The sequence below is a fragment of the Apium graveolens genome, chromosome 3, assembly GCF_009905375.1.
Source record: "Apium graveolens cultivar Ventura chromosome 3, ASM990537v1, whole genome shotgun sequence".
Taxonomy (NCBI): Eukaryota; Viridiplantae; Streptophyta; class Magnoliopsida; order Apiales; family Apiaceae; genus Apium; species Apium graveolens.
This window is the reverse complement of record NC_133649.1, coordinates 3,069,936-3,087,596: the sequence shown is the minus strand read 5'-3', so window position 1 is coordinate 3,087,596 and position 17,661 is coordinate 3,069,936.

Here is a 17,661-nt window from a genome sequence, read left to right as displayed (position 1 = left end):
CTCTACAAGTCAAACTCAATATGGAGTGCTAGAGATCTCGATAAGCCTATGTACTTATCGAGATGTCAAGTGTTCTAATAATTCAAACTGGAGATCTCGAGGTATAGTCTCAAAGTACAGAATTGCAGATCAGTTCAATATCCAAAATAAACAATCAACATACAATCCAACAGCTGGATTGACAAGTCTACAAAAAGCAGCTTGAAGAGTGTGCAAGATCAATGGCAAAGATTAACTGACAGAGGAAGATTAAAGTAAATACGGGATGCTAAAGATATGCTAAGCCAGAAATGGAAGATTTGCTTTCCTATAAATAAAACTGACAAGTGACAGTTTAGAAAAGCTAATAGCATGTTTATTATCCACTGTGTAAATCAACAGTTAACTGAGTTATAAAGTTAACACTGGTCCTCTAGTTAGAAGTAACAATTTAGGTCAAATCTCTTGTATCACTCTCAAGAAGAAGCTGAGCTCTTTAATATCAAAGAGCTTAGAAATTTTGTAGCAAAACAGTCTTAATTTTTAATATAAAAATTAAGTGAGTTTTGAAGATTTGTGTTCTTTACTTTCTGCAAGTTTAGATTCTGCATGAACACTTTTCTATACGAGATTTAATTTACTTTGTCCAACCATTAACTGTCAAGAAAAGCCTAAAATCAGAAAAACACATTCACCCCCCCCCCTCTATGTGTGATTCATTACCTAACAAGTGGTATCAGAGCAAAATCTGAAAGTAAACAGATTCAAGATCTTGGAAGAATGAATACATAGAAAATCGGTAGCATCAAAATTCCTACCTTCGACAAAGCTAATTACACTCTATGAAAAAAGAAAATGATGTTGTTTATCAAGATGGCCAATCCATTCTATATTCAGATCCTCAAGAATAGACTCATCATTCCTATGGTAAGAGTTGAAGAATCTATAGATGGAGACATGGTCATACCAACTCATTATGCTCCCAAAGATCCAGCTGAGTATTCTTACCCTGAGAAGGAGAAAGTCTCCCTGGATAGCAGCTTGCAATTGATATTAATTGAGTTACTTGACAATGTGATGTACAACAATATTGTTAACTGTGACACTGCCAATCAAATATGGGAAAATATTGAAATACTCTGTGAAGGAACTGAGGATGTTAGATCTAATCAAAGAAGGATACTGATTTCACAATATGAGGGTTTCATGGTTAAGCCTGAGGAAATCATTATTGATATGTTTGAAAGATTCAATAAGCTGATAAATGACTTGCAGCTTCATGACAAATGCTATGAAGCTGAAGAGGTGAATCTAAAGTTCTTGCTTACTCTCCCTGACCATTTGGAGCAGAAAATCTCAGCAATCAGAGAAGGGAGAGACTTGAGCAGAATAACTCTGAAAGTTCTATATGGAATTCTCAAAACATATGAACTAGAGATGATTCAAGACAATCGTTGAGGTCTGGTCAAGGACATGTAGTGGATGACTCAAGTGCTTTAATTGTAAATGAAAGCCAATCCTTCAATGATGAACTAAGATCCCAAACTTCAGTTGCCTTAACAAGTGAGCAGAGAATAAATGATTCACAGGAGCAAGTCATACTAGAATTGGAAAAGGATGAGTTCTACACTCTTGAAGAACTGGATGAGCTAGATCAGTCAATGGTCTATTTAGCTAGAAAATTTTCTAACATTAGAGTAAAGAAGCCAATGTACTTCAGAAATAAAGGACAATCCTTCAACAAAGACAACAACTGGAAAAAGAAAGGGAAGTATAATTCTGACAGCAAGAAAGGTTATAAAACAGAAATGTTGACATATCTAATATAAGGTGTTTCAATTGTGATGAACTAGGCCACTTTTCTAAAGAATGCAGGAAACCTAAGAAGGCAAAGAAATACAAAGCTTATCTTGAACTGGAAGCAAAATATGAAGCTCTTCTGAAAAAGCAACAGAGCAAAGTTTACATTGCAGAGGGAAATAGTTGGGATGATTCAGATAATGATGAAGATGAGGAAGTTGGAAACTATGCTCTAATGGCTTTGAAGCAAGGTGAATCATCCTCATCAAAAGCACAGACACCAACTCTTACCACTATCGATTTAAACGTGAATCAATACAAGGAAAATATTGAAAAGATGAGCACAAAAATATTTCACATTCACACAAGCATGGTTGCTGCTAATGAAGAAGTTAACAGATTAACAAAGATAAATAAGAAGCTCGAGAGTGAGAAGCAAGAAACTGTTGCTAGTTGAGCTTGAAGCTTTAAAACAAGAAAATGCTTATCTCAAGAACAAGCTCAAGTGTGCAAATGAAATTGAAGTAGTGTTAAGGGAGAAGCTAGAAAAGAATGAAGTAAAGATGAAATCTTTCAAAAATGCATCTGAACTAGTCGAACGGTATCATGAGAAGAATAAGCCATGTGCAAACATTGTTATTGGCCTTGACTATGATGACATGAGTGATAAAAAGAAAATTGTAGGTGACAAAGGGAAAACAAAGAAGACTGAGAATGCTCCAACCTTTTTGAAAGAGGTTAATGCACCTATATTCAAATCATGTGTAGTTAACTTCAGTGAAGAAGAATTGATTATCAAGCAAGAAATTGCTGATGAAGATAAAAAGAAGAAAACTGAAGAATCAGTTCAATCTTCTAATACTGAAGAGAAGCTCATGAACAAACAAAGTCCCAAGACTCATGTTCAAGAAACCAAAGCTGAAGATGCAAGAAAGAGAAATAAAAATAGAAATAGGAAAATAGGGATAAACAAAAGCAATAATTTTTCTTATATTGCTAATGCTCCTAGAAAGAAGTGTGAAAAATGTGGCTCTTCAAATCATCTAACTCACCTTTGTAAAAAGGTTATTAGCAAGCCAGCTGAAGGAACTTGCAAATACAATGAAGCAAATTCTAATTATCCCTATTCATTCTGTGACAAGTTTGACTGCATTCCTTGCAACATGAAGCTAATGAAGAGTTGCCACAAACTGAGAGTAGACCTTAAAGAATCAAGAAATGAGTCCACGTCAGAAGGAAAACATGCACAACAATCACTGAATTCTGTTTCTTCTAAAACTACTCATTCTACTTCTACTGAACAAGTTACCAAGAAGAAACTACCCAACACTACTTGGGTTTCCAAACACACTTAAGACTCATTGTGTGCAGGGCAAGTGAAGAAAGTCATCTGGATCATAGACAATGGATGTTCCAGGCATATGACTGGTGGTAAAGCCCTGCTATCACAGTTTGAAGAGAAAGCTGGCCCATTGGTGACCTTTGGAGACAACAACAAAGGATTTAAAATGGGATATGGAAAGAATGTTCTGAAAATATTGTCTTTGAATAATGTAGCACTGGTAGTTGATCTTGAAGTGAGTCTTTTCAGAACTAGCAGTTTGTAGACAATGGTCTCAAGTCTTATTCAAGGAGAATGCACTGTTATCAGCAAGAAAACTGGTGAAGTTGCTCTGAAAGGAGCAAGGAAATGAAACTTGTTTGTTGAAAATTTTGACTCAACAAATAAGGATGGTATTTGTTGCTTATACACCAAGGTATCAGGAGAAATAAACAAGCTCTGGCTCAAAAATCTGTCTCACTTGATTTTCAAGAAAATTAACACCTTGTCAAAAAGGAGTTGGTAAGAGACATGCCTAAGATGGAGCTTGCTCAAGTTGAAGTTTGTGTAGTCTGTCAGACTAAGGAAATGAAGAAACTACTCAACAAGAGAATCATGGGAATGGAAGCTCATCTCATACAACTGAGTTTGAATGCACAACCTCAGGGGGAGAAAGAGGGTCTTCAGATACTGAAACGAAGCTCAACTTGGGATTATGGTATCCCAAGGGAATCAGTTTTGGAGCTGTTGGTCTCACAGATACAGATTTTGCTAAGAAGGAGGGATGACAAAAAGAGTTCCAGTGGAAGGTGTCAACTTTGTCTTTCAAAGAGCTGTATCCTGATATTGCATTAAACTCATTTTTGTACCAACAGAAAAACGCTTAGCTGACATTTTTACTAAACCTTTGGATGAAGCAACTTTCACTAGACTTGTAAGTGAAATTTGAATGCTTAATTCTTCATCTTAAGGCAAGAACTCAGTTAATGTTTTGCAGCAGATTAATCTCCAGTAAATCAAAATTAATTTGATTAAATTGGAAATTAACTGAAATATGAATTATAAATATTTCAGAAATCTCTATATATTTATTTTTCAAATTCAATTAACTTGGAATTTTTTAAATTCTAAGTCAATTGCTTAAGTTGTTAATTTACATCCTTAATATGTAAAATTAACACAAGGCAAAACTACAATAACCAAAAGTATTTAGAAAACTGAGTTCTCGATAAGTATAAATTGACTTCTCGACAAGTCATTTTAGGACTTCTCGAGTGAGTCCTCGATAAGTCAATTTACTGACTTCTCGAGTGACTTCTCAATAAGTTTAAAATGACTTATCGATAAGTCATTGTAGAGTTCTCTAATAGTGTTTATTCACAGAGATCTCTACAAGTACAATTTTTGACTTATCAATAACTCAGAACTGAGATAATTTAAATTGATAAATTATTTTGGTAAAATACTTTTGGAAAATTTATTTTAATTTTATTTTGAATTTATTCAAGTAAAAGTTAGAATTAGTTCAGTTCATTTTTTCGACAAACTGGGTATTTATTTGACACTTCGATAAGTCAAGTTTGAGTTCTATATAAGAGTAATTTAAATATGACTTCTCGACATGTACTTCACTTCTCAAAATGACTTCTCGATAGACAAACTCCAAATATCTATTTTTTAGTTCTCGAAAAGTCATCTAATTTACTATAAATACCCAGACTTCTCGATTCTTTTAACTTGGAATTTCTCGAAATTCTAAGCAAACTGAATATTTATTAATTCATATTCTAACTATATGAAGTTAATAAATAACAGATCAAAAGAAGTAAAAAGTATGAAAAACTGAAATAATTTAATTCATAAATTATGTTCAGCAAATTACTTTTGACATACTTTGTCTATAATTATTCTGACTTATTGACACATTTACGTGCTTATATTTTTTTTAATGTGGAAATATGTTAGTCTAATGTAAGTAGACTAGTACATTATATCTGGTGTTTTGAGAAAGCTGGTAATAGTTAAAATTAATTGACTATATGCTGATAGGAGGAGTTACTTTATGTGTAGGGAGTACTTGTTTATTTGCATGGGGAATAGTTATTCTAAATAGTGGACTAAGATTCTTGAGTACTTGCATGGATAATAGTAACTAGTCATTTCTAACTGTCAAATATGCTTATGTGATTATTACTCTTATTTTCTGGGCAACTCAGGAGTCTCTTGGTTTCTATCTTTACTCCCTCTATAAATTAAAATGCTTCACCCTTTATCATTCATCACTACTCTTATTCTCAACAAACATCTAATTTCAAACTCACCTCCTGTTCATCTCTCTCTCTCTCTCTCTCACTCAAATGGATGCCCTAGTCTCCTACAGACTTATTCATGGAGCTTACCAGCCCGTCCATCATCTGGATGAAGACCAAATTTACTTTTGTTATTCCTAGTGGACTAACAATGAGATTTACAGAAGGGGGGTTGAATGTAAATCTCAAAACTTTTTCAAGTTTTGAGCAGTTTTAAAGGCTTTGTGTTCAAGATAAACAAGTGTGTGAATTGCTTTAAGCTAATACAGACAGATATATATATTCAAGCACTAATATAAAGAACACAACAGACCTTAAAAACTTTTCTGGTGGATTATTGTTCCACCAGAGATGATATTTCAGAAAATCTGTGATTCAAGATGTTGATCACAGCTGCATCCTAGTACAAACTAGATAATTTTTCTCTCAAGATTTTTCTAAACAGCACTGGAAAAATTCTTATCTAATTACTAGCTGCTACTTGGTTTATATATCACCAAGTGTACAAGTGAAGACAAAGATAAAAATACAATAATAAAATAAGTTCTCCACTTGTTTCTTCTCCATATCACTCAAGTACTTTGTTGACTATTGCCTCTTTGTACTAGAGTAGAACGACTGCTTTTTCTGATATTCCTGAAATTAGGCTTCCACATTTCAGTTATCTCTGTCAACCCATGTGCCTCTGTCTGCTGTTACAACTACCACTTATCAACTGCTATTTAACAGAACATCCGTTGAAGCCTTCATCCGTTGATGGCTTTATCCGTTGATGTGTTAGCAGTTGAAGCTCTATCCGTTGAAGCTTTAGAGACATCCGTTGAAGTTTTGTTTCTCATCCGTTGAAGGTCTTTAAGACATCCGTTGATACCACTTCATTTATACAAAATTACAAGGCATGAAATATTTACAATTGGTCTTCCTATTTGCATATCTTCTAGTAGTCAACATGACTTATATTTTCTCTCAACTTCTAAGAATTATATCTTAAATACAGAGACTGAAATGTGCTACAACACTAGACTTATTTCTAAGTAAAGCTGCACCATCAACGGATAGCCAAGGTGGTCTTATCCGTTGAGGCTGCAAACACTAAACTTCTACTTAAGTGTTTTGTTAAACATATCATCAAACTAATGCACATATATTCCTAACAATCTCCCCCTATTTATGTCTATAAGAATTGTAGACATAAATTCAGGGTTAACTTGATGATAACAAAATACTTAACAAATATATGAATTGAAACTAAGTAGAAATTTAAAAGTGCTGCAAAAGTGTATGTACTAGGAGGTAATTGAAGATTTACAAAATTTCCAAGGGTGCTCCTTTAGTCTGAGCAAATCATCTTTTTCTTCTTTGTTCCCTTGTTTTCTTTCCTAGCCCTTTGTCATTTTCCTCAATTTGGAGTTGGAGTTGTCTGTAGAATTCAGCTTCATCTTCATCACTGATATCCAACTTAGATTGCATTTCCTTGAGAGTTTCATTGCTGGCAATCTTGAGTTGTCTTCAAGTCTGAAAAATCTTCTGACTCCTTTATCATCTCTAAATTCCATCAACCAATGAGGTGATTTGTGGATTGTAATTCCCCTTTCTTGAATAAGTAAAGTTCTGGGCAAAGCATTGGGCTCCCTCCAAGTTTTCCTTATGTTGGCAATCTTGTTGAGAATTTCAGTCTTGGCAGTCCTGGTAAAGCCAGAATCCTTTTGTATGGCTGAAAAGACTCTGATCAAGGTAGAGTAGCCTTCATTCAGAATCCTGTAGAGAGGCCATGTTCTTTCCCCAGCTCCTTTGTATCTGAACACCAATCTCTCTGGTAGCTGTCTGTAGGCAGCTATTCCCCTTACATCCTCCAGCTCATCCAGATAGAGTTCAATGTCTGAAATTTCTTTTATGTCACAGATGTGAACATAATCATCTTTAGAAATGGGTGGCTTAGGCTTAGGTTTTTATTTTTGAGTGAATTTCTTAGAGGTTAGGGGAGGTGTAGATTTGGATTTTCTTTTCTGTTTCTTTGGTAGTGGAAGAGTGGTTAAAAAGGTAGGCAATTTGATGGTGTCCCAATCAATAGGTTCCTCTTTTGGGATGATTAGTTCACCATGTATGTTTATAGTGGGATCAGCAACACAAGGTTCAGGTATGGAAGGTAGTGGTTTAGATATTGATTTAGTTTCTTCAGTGTTATCTTCACTCCTTCTATGTGCCTTGGCCTTTCTTCTGTTTCCCTTCTGCCATTCCTCTCTTTCCTCCATACTCTCACCAAATATACTCCCAAAAACCTCATCTAGGTTTGCAATCTTGTCTTCACCCCTGACTTCAATTCCTTTCTCTCCTTCAACTTGACTTGACTTTAGCTGTTGTTCAAGCTTTGCTTGTGCTCTTTTGTCAGCCTTGAGTTTTTCAGCTTCTTTCTTCAACCTTTTGGTTTCTTCCCTCTTGGCCTTTGGAAATTTGGGATGTCCTTGCATCACACAGATACTCTTTCCCTCTCTAAAGATAATGGCCATTTTCATTCTTTCAACTATGTCCTTGGTCTCCTTGTACTTTATGATGTTAGCACCCAAAACTTTGTCTTCATCAGGCTTTGGAAGAGGAAAGTCCACTTCTTTCATCTGAGCAAAGTCTAGGGGGTTCTTTGTGGAGTCCTTGCTGGATCTAGTGTTGGGCTTGAGAACCATTGGTTTTAGATTCTTGAAAGAAGTCTCTCCAACCTTATTCCTCCTTTCTGGCTTGTGCTCCATAATGATTGGTTCAACCTTTGTGCTATGTTTCACAGATATTGATTTATCTTGTGTTGAGCCAAACACTTGTTGCACCCTTTCATCAATTCTCCTCCTTTGCTCTTTCACTTGAATTTCAGCTGCTGCTAGCTGGATTAGGTCAATTCCATCAGGCTTTCCTTTGATTTGCATAATTGGAGAAGTAGTGATGGCAGGAACTAGCACTTTAGATATCTGGATTTTTGTAGATGGCTCTCCTTCCCCTTCCCTTTTTCTCTCCCCCTTTTTGTTATCATCAAGGAGAGGGGTCAAGCCTTGTGCCTTTGCCAGCTGCATAAGTAGACTTGTTTGAGATTGTTGGTTGTAAAGAATGCTGGCCACAGAATTTTCAATAACTTGGACTCTGTCTTCTAACTTAGCCAGCCTCTTTTCAGTATTTGAATCCTTTTTCAATCTCAACAATAAGTCCTTCATTGTACCATAGGGCATGACTGAATCCAATTTTTCAGAATTGTAGGATTTCAAGTCAGCAATATCCTTCTTGAGTTCATCCACACTCAAATTCTGTCTTACTTGCTGCAACTTCATGAGATGCAGTGAGTCCAGGTGAGCTGTAAGGATTGTCTTGGTACCAGCATGTGAAGTTTTCTGAATGGCTTGTTGGATAGTACTGATTTATTTGACTAAGGAGACATTGAATTGCTCTGATGTAGACTCCTTTGTCAAGGCCCATTCAGGTAAATTTGGAATAGAACTAGGGCCTTCATCTCCCCCTAAGTTCATGCTTCCATCAAAAGAAACAGAGTCATCATCATCAGAATTTACTCCAAATTCCTCAGATGACTCACCAGCTGTAGAAGGCATCTTGTTAATAGCAATTTTATCCCTTTGAAGAGATTCTGTTGTATGTACTAGATGTAGTGTCTTTTCTGCCTCCTCATTGCCCTGAGCAGCCAACAACTGATAGGCTGACACAGGATGAGTAAAAGTGTCAGCATCCAAGGAAATGTTATCAATTACAGCTTTATAATGTTGCTGAAATTGTCTTTCCTTTTCAGCATCATCCACAATCATTGACTCACTAGCAATGGCTGGATCCACCCTTATATCTGTTGTACCTGCCTTTCTCTCTTTTTCTCTATATTCTTGCATCAGGGGCTCCCCCTGGCTCACACTCCTCACTTCCTCACCTTCACCTACTAAGGTGGTACTCCTCTCGCTTACTTTTGCCATGCTGGAAGAAATAGCATGCATATTTGAGCTCTCAATCTCTCCTTTTGCCTGGGTGCAACCCAGCCTCTCACTCAAATTGTCACTCCCTTCCCTCAGTCCTAAAAGTGATTGTACAGTAATCATGTCTTCTACACTTGGAATTGTTTCAGTTGAGTGTGTAGAGACTATCAACGGATATGGAATAGCCGTTGAAGGTGACACTGATGGTATCAACGGATGTCTTAAAAGTGAACCAACCATGCCTCTATAACTTGTACTGTTCACAGACCTTTCAGTCTTATTCAACTCAAGTTTGGTGGCAGTGGCCATGGGAGTTTTTGCAGATGAATATTCCATTAAGTCAAACCTTTTTAGAAGATCATGAATATATTTAGTTTGACTAATGAAAATTCCATCACTAACTTGTTTAACTTGTAAACCAAGAAAATAGGTTAGTTCTCCCATCAGGCTCATTTCATACTTACTTTGCATTAGTTTAGCAAACTTTTTGCAAAGTTTATTATCTTTAGAACCAAATATTATGTCATCTACATAAATTTGAACAAGGTTACTAGAGCCATTAACATTCCTAAAGAAGAGAGTTTTATCAACAGTACCTCTAGTGAAGTGATTCTCCAAAAGGAATTTTGATAGGGTTTCATACCAGGCTCTAGGTGCTTGCTTCAGTCCATAGAGTGCTTTCAACAGATAATACACATAGTCTGGAAAATTTGGATCTTCAAACCCTGGAAGTTGACTTACATAGACTTCTTCCTCCAATTTCCCATTTAGAAATGCACTCTTGACATCCATTTGATAGACTTTGAAATTGGCATGGGCTGCATAGGCTAGAAAAATTCTGATGGCTTCAAGTCTTGCAACAGGAGCATATGTTTCATCAAAATCTATTCCCTCTTGTTGAGAATAGCCTTTAGCAACCAATCTGGCTTTATTCCTTATGACAATGCCATTTTCATCCATCTTGTTTCTGAATACCCATTTTGTGTCAATAGGACTCTTGTTCTTTGGTTTGGGTACCAGCTTCCAAACTTTATTTCTCTCAAATTGGTTTAGCTCTTCCTGCATAGCTAATATCCAATCTGGATCCAATAAAGCTTCTTCCACTTTCTTAGGTTCCTCCTGAGATAGAAAACTACTATACAGACATTCATCTTGAGTAGCTTTTCTTGTTTGCACTTTAGATGATGCATCACCAATGATCAGTTCAAAGGGATGATTCTTGGTCCATTTCCTTTGAGGTGGAAGATTTGCTCTAGATGAGGTGGCCTCGGTATTGTCATGATGTGAGACAGAGTGTGATTAGTTGAAACTCCCCCTGAGTTGTTGGTTCTTTGCAGGGAATTTGGAGTTCTATCAACTGATGATGTAAATCGATTATCCGTTGATGAACTATGATCAACGGATGCTTCATTTTGTACTTCAACGGATGATGCACTATGTCTTTCAACGGATACTGCATTGCCTCTATCAACGGATGCAGAATTTTGTGCATTATCCAAGGGCATATTTTGAATCCCTTTTGAAGTGTCATCTCCATCAATCTCCTCTTCACTATCATCATAATATATCTCAATGTTGTCAAATTTAAGTCTCTCATGGTGTCCCTCATCTGTTAGTCCATCAATCTTTTTATCATCAAACACAACATGCACAGATTCCATAACAATGTTGGTTCTTAGATTGTAGACCCTATAAGATTTTCCAGCTGAGTAACCAACAAATATCCCTTCATCAGCCTTTGCATCAAACTTTCCTTTATGGTCAGATTGATTCCTCGGTATAAAGCATTTACATCCAAAGACATGAAGAAAGTTTAGAGTTGGTTTTCTTCTCTTGAACAACTGATAAGGAGTCATGCCTTTAGCTTGATTGATCAAAGAAATATTCTGAGTGTAGCAGGCACAATTAACAGCTTCAGCCCAGAAATATGTGGGTAACTTTGATTCTTCAAGCATTGTTCTGGCAGCCTCAATCAAAGATCTGTTCTTTCTTTCAACTACCCCATTTTGCTGAGGTGTTCTTGGAGCTGAGAACTCATGCATGATTCCATTTTCTTCACAGAACAACCTTATTGACAAATTCTTGAACTCAGTTCCATTGTCACTCCTGATATTCCTAACCTTCAAGTCAGGATGATTATTGACTTGCCTGATGTGATTGATAATGATTTCACTTGCTTCATCCTTTGATCCAAGAAAATAGACCCATGAAAACTTTGAGAAATCATCTACAATCACTAAGCAATATCTTTTTCTTGCAATTGACAATACATTGACTGGTCCAAACAAATCCATATGCAGCAGCTGTAATGGTTCATCAATTGTTGTTTCAAGCTTCTTTTTGAATGATGCTTTCCTTTGTTTGCCTTTCTGACAAGCATCACACAAACCATCTCTTGAGAATTCAACAAGAGGAATTCCTCTGACTAAGTCCTTTTTGACTAGATCATTCATTGTCTTGAAATTCAAATGGGATAGCTTCTTGTGCCATAGCCAACTTTCAACTGGACTCGCTTTGCTGAAGAGACAAGTAATAGATTCTGCATCTGTAGAGTTGAAGTCAGCTAAGTACACATTCCCTTTTCTAACTCCAGTTAGAACCACTTTGTTGTCTTTCTTGCTCGTGACAACACAGGCTTCTGAATTGAAGGAAATTGTATTCCCTCTATCACATAGTTGACTGATACTCAGTAAGTTGTGCTTGAGACCATCAACTAATGCAACTTCATCAATGATGACATTCCTTGTTGAAATCAAGCCATATCCCATAGTAAACCCTTTGCTGTCATCTCCAAAGGTTATGCTAGGGCCAGCTCTCTCCTTAAACTCAGTGAGCAGGGAGAAATCTCCTGTCATGTGTCTTGAACAGCCACTGTCCAAGTACCATAGATTTCTTCTTTTTCCCTGCACACCATAAAATCAATCAAGTTGATTTTGGTACCCAAGTTTCCTTGGGTCCATTCTTGTTAGCCTTTCTCCTAGACTTCATTCCTCCTGCATCTTTAGACTTAGGTAACTTTGAGTCAACCTTGATCTTAGATGTAGTTGGTTGAGGTGTAGGGTTAGTCACAGAATCATTTAGCACATTTGGAATTTGATAAGACATGGATTGTGCAAGCATGTTATTACATATTGGCATATTGTATGGCATTTGAGGCATACTAAATGCAGCAAGATAAGGATTGTTAAAATATGGCATGTTTGCAAAATGTGCATAAGGATTCTGTTGAGACATAACAGGCATAGCATGCAGAGGTGATGCAGATATATTAGACATGGAAGAGGGTACAGGTATGGGAGTTTTCTTAATAGATTTGCAATTAGCAGATAGATGATTAACACTACTACAATGCACACAGCTTTTTCTAGGAGCATACTTGTCAGGTGTGTAATTGTTATGTTTGTTAACCCCTACCTTCCCATTTCTATTAGATTTCCTTTTAGTTTCCTTTTTATCCTCAACCACTTTGAGCCTATTCTTTAACTGTTCTAAGGTCATGTGTCCTATATTCACCTTACTGAATTCTTTGGATGTGCTTGCTTCTCCTTTGACAAAGTTCTTGGAAGTTGAACCAAACTTTTTGTTGAGTTTCTTTAGATTTTCACTTTTAGAAACATCTGCCTGTTTTAATTGAGGAACCTTCAACGGATGCTCCTTTTCTTCCTTCAACGGATAACTTTCATCATCCGTTGATTCCACATCCGTTGACAGCCCATCAATTAATTCCAGTTTCTTTTTATTTTTATCCCAGGCAGTCTCACAGAATGATTCAATTCCTTGGACCTTGGAAATTTGAGCACTAACATCCCTAGATGTCTTCCAGGCTTTAATCACCTCTTGCTCTCTCTCTAATTGATTGTAAAGTATTTTTACTTTCTTAACAGATTCAGCTAGTTCATTTTCAACAGATATACAATGTAGCTTAGTTTTCTCTAGATCAATCAACTTATCTTCTAACACAGCATTTCTATTACTTAAAAATAGATTGTTCTCTTTAATCCTACTATTTTCTTTAGCAAGAGATTTAAGAGACACACGCAAATGATACAATTCAGTAGACATGTCTGTTAGGAATATATGTGCATTAGTTTGATGATATGTTTAACAAAACACTTAAGTAGAAATTCAGTGTCTGTAGCCTCAACGGATAAGACCACTTTGGCTATCCGTTGATGGTGTAGCTTTACTTAGAAATAAGTCTAGTGTTGTAGCATATTTCAGTCTCTGTATTTAAGATGTAATTCTTAGAAGTTGAGAGAAACTATGAGTCATGTTGACTACTAGAAGATATGCAGATAGGAAGGCCAATTGTAAATATTTCATGCCTTGTAATTTTGTATAAATGAAGTGGTATCAACGGATGACTTAAAGACCTTCAACGAATGAGAAGCTAAGCTTCAACGGATGTCTCTAAAGCTTCAACGGATAACATCCTTCAACGGATGAGTGCATCAACGGATGAAAGCTTCAACGGATGTTCTGTTGATTAACCGTTGATAAGTGGTAGTTGTACCTACAAACAGAGGCACGTGGGTGAACAGAGATAACTGAAATGTGGCAGCCTAATTTCAGGAACATCAGAAAAAGCATCCGTTCTACTCTAGTATAAAGAGACATTAAGTCAACAAAGTACTGGAGTGAACTGGAGAAGAAACAAGTGGAGATCTTACTTTATTATTTTATATATCCTTGTCTTCACTGGTAAACTTGGTAATATATAAACCAAGTAGTAGCTAGTAATTAGATAAGAATTTTTCCAGAGCTGTTTAGAAAAATCTTGAGAGAAAAATTATCTAGTTTGTACTAGGATGCAGCTGTGATCAAATTCTTAGATCACAGAATTTCTGAAATACCATCTCTGGTGGAACAACAAATCCACCAGAAAAGTTTTTAAAGGTTTATTGTGTTCTTTACATTTGTGTTTGAATATATATCTGTCTGTATCAGCTTAAAGCAATTCACACACTTGTTCATCTTGAACACACAGTCTTTATAAACTGCTCAAAACTTGAAAAAGTTTTGAGATTTACATTCAACCCCCCTTCTGTAAATCTCATTGTTAGTTCTCTAGAAATAACAATTGGTATCAGAGCAGGCTCTTGACAAACAAAGAGTTTAAAGATCTTGGAATCTAACAAAGATGAGTAAGAAGGATATTGGAGTAAAAATCCCAGTTCTTGACAGAGACAGTTATCACCACTGGAAGGTGAAAATGCACCTTCATCTACTCTCCCAAGATGAAGGTTATGTAAACTGTATTGAGAATGGTCCTCACATTCCCCACAAAGTAGCCACAGTTGCTACGGCCACAATTGCTGTTGGTCAATCCATTCCAAAACCTAGAGCAGAATGGACAATGGAAGACACAGAAGAAGTCCACAAGGATAAGAAGGCTATGAACATTTTGTTTAATGGTCTTGACAATGATATGTTTGATAATGTGATAAATTGCTCAACTGCCAAAGAGGTTTGGGACACAGTTCAGCTGCTGTGTGAAGGTACAGAACAAGTAAAAGAGAACAAGATGCAGCTTCTCATTCAACAGTATGAGTATTTTCATTTTGAAGAAAATGAATCTTTAAATGACACATTTAACAGATTCCAAAAGCTGTTGAATGGATTGAAGCTGTATGGTAGAGTGTACCAGGTGAAGGATTCAAATCTTAAATTCTTAAGATCCTTGCCAAAGGAATGGAAACCCATGACTGTCTCCTTAAGAAACTCTCAGGATTATAAGGACTTCACTCTTGAAAGATTATATGGAATCTTGAAGACTTATGAACTAGAGTTGGAACAGGATGAGGTATTGGAGAAGGGGAGAAAGAAAGGAAGTTCAGTTGCATTGGTAGCTGAAAATGAGAGGGAATGCAGACAAGAAACTGTGAGATCTACATCAAACTCCAAAGATGGTACAAGATATCAGGAATCAAGCAAAGGAAAAGAGCAAGTTGCTGAGAATGAAGACAACTCCAGTCAAGATGACTCTGATAGTGTTGATGAGCATCTTGCATTTCTGTCCAGGAGGTTTGTAAAGATGAAGTTTAAGAAAAACACTAGAGCCACTAAACCTCATAAGAACATGGTGGACAAATCAAAGTTCAAGTGTTTCAATTGTGGTATAAGTGGACACTTTGCAAGTGAGTGCAGAAAGCCAACTTCTGAAAAGAAGAAATTTGACCAAGTAGATTACAAGAAGAAATATTTTGATCTGCTCAAGCAAAAGGAAAGGGCTTTCATTACTCAAGAAAAAGATTGGGCAGCTGATGGAGAGGAAGAGAATGAAGATGTGGAGTATGTCAACTTAGCTCTCATGGCTGATTCTGAGGAAAATGAAGTTAGTTCATCAAGCAATCAGGTAACAACTCAGGTAATCACTACTGATGTAACACAACTTACTAAAGAAGAGTGCAATGATGCTTTTAATGACATGTCTACTGAATTGTATCATTTGCGTGTGTCTCTTAAATCTCTTGCTAAAGAAAATAGTAGGATTAAAGAGAACAATCTGTTTTTAAGTAATATAAATGCTATGTTAGAAGATAAGTTGATTGACCTAGAGAAAACCAAGCTGCATTGTATATCTGTTGAGAATGAACTAGCTGAATCTATTAAGAAAGTAGAAATACTTTCTAATCAATTAAAGAGAGAGCAAGAGGTGATTAAAGCCTGGAAAACATCTAGGGATGTTAGTGCTCAAATTGCCAAGGTCCAAGGAATTGAATCATTCTGTGAAACTGCCTGGGATAAAAACAAAAAGAAACTGGAATTAATTGATGGGCTGTCAACGGATGTGGAATCAACGGATGATGAAGGTTATCCGTTGAAGGAAGAAAATGAGCATCCGTTGAAGGTTCCTCAATCAAAACAGGCAGATGTTTCTAATAGTGAAAATCTAAAGAAACTCAACAAAAAGTTTGGTTCAACTTCCAAGAACTTTGTTAAAGAAGAAGCAAGCACATCCAAAGATGTCAGTAAGGTGAATATAGGGCACATGACCTTAGAACAGTTAAATAATAGACTCAAGATGGTTGAGGATAAAAAGGAAACTAAAAGAAAATCTAACAGAAATGGGAAGGTAGGTGTTAACAAACATAACAATTACACACCTGATAGGTATGCTCCTAGAAAAAGCTGTGTGCATTGTAGTAGTGTTAATCATCTATCTGCTAATTGCAAATCTATTAAGAAAACCCCCATAACTGTACCCTCTTCCATGCCTAACATGTCTGCATCATCTCTACATGCTATGCCTACTATGTCTCAACAGAATCCTTATGCACATTTTGCAAACATGCCATATTTTAACAATCCTTATCTTGCTGCATTTAGTATGCCTCAAATGCCATACAATATGCCTATGTGGAATAACATGTATGCACAATCCATACCTTATCATATTCCAAATGTGCTAAATGATTCTGTGACTAACCCTACACCTCAACCAACTACATCCAAGACCAAGGTTGACTCAAAGTTAACTAAGTCTAGAGATGCAGGAGGAATGAAGTCTAGGAGAAAGGCTAACAAGAATGGACCCAAGAAAACTTGGGTACCAAAATCAAATTGATTGATTTTATGGTGTGCAGGGAAATAGAAGAAATCTATGGTACTTGGACAGTGGTTGTTCAAGACACATGACAGGAGATTTCTCCCTGCTCACAGAGTTTAAGGAAAGAGCTGGCCCTAGCATAACCTTTGGAGATGACAGCAAAGGGTTTACTATGGGATATGGCTTGATTTCAACAAGGAATGTCATCATTGATGAAGTTGCATTAGTTGATGGTCTCAAACATAACTTACTGAGCATCAGTCAACTATGTGATAAAGGGAATACAGTTTCCTTCAATTCTGAAGCCTGTGTTGTCACTAGTAAGAAAGACAACAAAGTGGTTCTAACTGGAGTTAGAAAAGGAAATGTGTACTTAGCTGACTTCAACTCTGCAAATGCAGAATCTATTACTTGTCTCTTCAGCAAAGCAAGTTCAGTTGAGAGTTGGCTATGGCACAAGAAGCTATCCCATTTGAATTTCAAGACAATGAATGATCTAGTCAAAAAGGACCTAGTAAGAGGAATCCCTCTTGTTGAATTCTCAAGGGATGGTTTGTGTGATGCTTGTCAGAAAGGCAAACAAAGGAAAGCATCATTCAAAAAGAAGCTTGAAACAACAATTGATGAACCATTACAGCTGCTACATATGGATTTGTTTGGACCAGTCAATGTATTGTCAATTGCAAGAAAAAGATATTGCTTAGTGATTGTAGATGATTTCTCAAAGTTTTCATGGGTCTATTTTCTTGG